We start from the raw sequence: 3,273 nt of genomic DNA on the forward strand, positions 1-3,273 counted from the left end.
GATGATGATGATAATGAAATGATGAAGACAACACAAACACCCAATCCCCAGGTAGAGAAAATCCCCAACCAAGCCAGGAAATGAAGCAAGGGCCCCGTGATCCAGAGGCAGCAACGGTAGCCACTAGACCGCGAGCTGCGGACACACTGCTCAGGGGTGCTGTAAAAAACCCGCCATGAGAAACAGACAATTTTGTTGTGCAATCTGGGCACACTGCAGATGAAAATATATGCATGATTCAGAACCAAATATTGTTTACTGTCCCATGAATTCCAAATCCTTTTTTGATGTGTGTACATACTGTGAGACACTCGCAGAGCGCGGAAACAATATAAAGTTGGCTTGGAATGACTAACCAGTGAACCCTGTTAATCTGTAGCAAGTGAATAGCATCTCATACAGATAAATAGAAATGTAAGCTTACTCCAATGCCAACGGCCTTGCCGCAGTGGTAACACCGGTTCCCGTCAGATCACCGAAGTTAAGCGCTGTCGGGCTGGGCTAGCACTTGGATGGTTGACCATCCGGTCTGCCGAGCGCTGTTGGCAAGCGGGGTGCACTCGGCCCTTGTGAGGCAAACTGAGGAGCTACTTGATTGAGAAGTTGCGGCTCCGGTCTCGGGAACTGACATACGGCAGGGAGAGTGGTGTGCTGACCACATGCCCCTCCATATCCGCATCCAAAGACGCCTGTGGGCTGAAGATGACACGGCGGCCGGTCGGTACCGTTGAGCCTTCATGGCACGTTCAGGAGGAGAGGAGAAGCTTACTGCAACCAGCAACCATGCCTAAAACCAAATTAACTGTTCACATTTCTGGATTATTCCACAGTAAAATAAGACAAAGATAACTGCTATGGAGGGTCAGAATTGTCAGGGAAACAAGTTATTCACTTTTCGGATGTGAACTCTGGTATGAATCATAATGCTCTGCGATCCAAATAGTAGGCATCTGTACAATGAGGCGACAAAAGTCATGAGATAGCGATATACACATATGCTAATGGCGATAGTTTCGCGCACACAAGGTATATGAGGGCAGTGCATTGGCGGATCTGTCATTTGTACTCAGGTGATTCATGTGAAAGGGTTTCCGACGTGATTTTGGCCGCCCGACGGCGATTAACAAGCCCTCAACGTGGAATGGTAGTTGGAGCTAGACGCAAGGGGCATTCCGTTTCGGAAATTGTTAGTGAGTTCAATATTCCAAGATCCACAGTGTCAAGAGTGTGCCGAGGATACGCAGTTTCAGGCATTACTTCTCACCACGGACAAACCAGCGGCCAACGACTTTTACTTAAGGACCGAGAGCGGCAGCGCTTGCGTAGTTGTCAATGCTAACAGACAAGCGACACTGCATGAAATAACCGCAGATCTCAATGTGGGACGTACGACGAACGTATCCTTTTGAACAGTGTGGCGAAATCTGGCGTTAATGGGCTATGGCAGCAGCCGACCGACGCGAGTGCCTTTGCTGAAGGCACGACATCGCCTGCAACGGCTCTCCTGGGCTCGTGACAATATCGGTTGGATCCTAGACGACTGGAAAAGCGTGGGCTGGTCAGATGAGTCCCAAGATCTGATGGCAGGGTTTGAGTGTGACGCAGACCCCACGAAGCAATGGACCCCAGTCTGGTGGTGTCTATATAATGGTGTGGGCTGTGTTTGCATGAAATGGACTGGGTCCTCTGGTCCGACTAAATCCATCATTGACTGTTTGGAGACCATATGAAGCCATTCATGGACTTCAAGTTCCCAAATAACGATGAAATTTTTGTGGATGACACTGTGCTATGCCACCAGGCCACAATTGTTCGCGATTGGTTTGAAGAATATTCTGGACAATTCGAGCGACATGAATCTCATCCAACATTTATGGCACATAATCGAGCCGTCATTTCGTGCACAAAATCCTGCATCGGCAACATCTTAGCAGTTATGGACGGTTATAGAGGCAGCATGGCACAATATTTCTGCAGGGAACTTCCAAAGGCCAGTTGGATCCTTGGACGTCGATTTATTGCACTACGCCGGTCAAATGGAGGTCCGACACGAGGTTAGGAGGTATCCCATGACTTTTGTCACCTCATCGTACATGGATCAAGGAACTTCTGCATGCCTTAATGCAACAGCCACATATAAATCACATACCCACAGAGTTTCTACACAAGAGTTAACATATTTAACAGATCGCATAGGGAAACCCATCCCGCTATAAGGTCACTTCAAATGCCACTGTGGTGTTGCAGAAGGGAGAACGACGTAGATAAAATAACAGAAGATTACCAGGGTCAGAAAACAGCATGGTCCTGCATGATGGTTCGGCAATACGAGTGCTCGATGAAACACCGCGAGTACACCAGACCAGTTTCTGTTCTATGTAGAAAGAGTGCGTCCCCTCAATCAAAGGAGGATCGATACTTATAGCCTGTCCTTTTATTTGTTACATGCTTTTTTATCCGTAACTCTTTTGTATCTACAGCCACAGAAATCCGGTCCCTGTATTTCACACAGCCGGCCGGAGTGGCCGTGCGGTTCTAGGCGCTACAGTCTAGAGCCGAGCGACCGCTATGGTCGCAGGTTCGAATCCTTTCTAGGGCATGGATGTGTGTGATGTCCTTAGGTTAGTTAGGTTTAATTAGTTCTAAGTTCTAGGTGACTGATGTCCTCAGAAGATAAGTCGCATAGTTATCAGAGCCATTTTTTTGTATTTCACATCCGCTACCTTCAAAATTTCAGAGAGTGTGGTCCAGTAAGCATTGTCAAAATCTTATATAGACCTAGGTTTGCTTTTCTTTAGCCTATAGCCTAAGGTATGTCGTAGGATTAGTATTGCCTCACATGTTCCTACGTTTGTCCGGGCCCCAAACTGATCTTCCCATGGTCGGCCTATACCAGTTTTTCCACTCTTCTGTAAATAATTCGTGTCAATATTTTGCAACCAAAACATACTGAACTGGCCATTTGGTAGTATTCACACCTGTCAGCACATGCTTTCTTTAGAATTGGAATGATTACATTCTTCTCGAAAATTGAGGGTATTTCGCCTGTCTCATACACATACACATAAAAAAAGAAGAAAAGTACGTACCGGGAAGGAATTGTCCGAACAGGACAGAAATCTGTCGATTTGATTTACATGTACGGACAAACAAATGATTACAGTTTCAGAAAAAATGGATGAATTATTCAAAAGAAAGAGCTTTACGAATTGAGCAAGTCAGTAACGCGTTACTCCACTTCTGGCCCTGGCAGTTATTCGGCTTGGTGTAGAT

General features: G+C 46.4%; 1 pseudogene; it reads left to right on the top strand.

Moving 5' to 3' along the window:
* Positions 1 to 430: 430 nt before the first annotated feature.
* LOC126472214 (5S ribosomal RNA) lies at positions 431 to 548 on the top strand (annotated as a pseudogene).
* Positions 549 to 3,273: the final 2,725 nt, after the last annotated feature.

Source organism: Schistocerca serialis, chromosome 3 (assembly GCF_023864345.2).
Source record: "Schistocerca serialis cubense isolate TAMUIC-IGC-003099 chromosome 3, iqSchSeri2.2, whole genome shotgun sequence".
NCBI lineage: Eukaryota > Metazoa > Arthropoda > Insecta > Orthoptera > Acrididae > Schistocerca > Schistocerca serialis.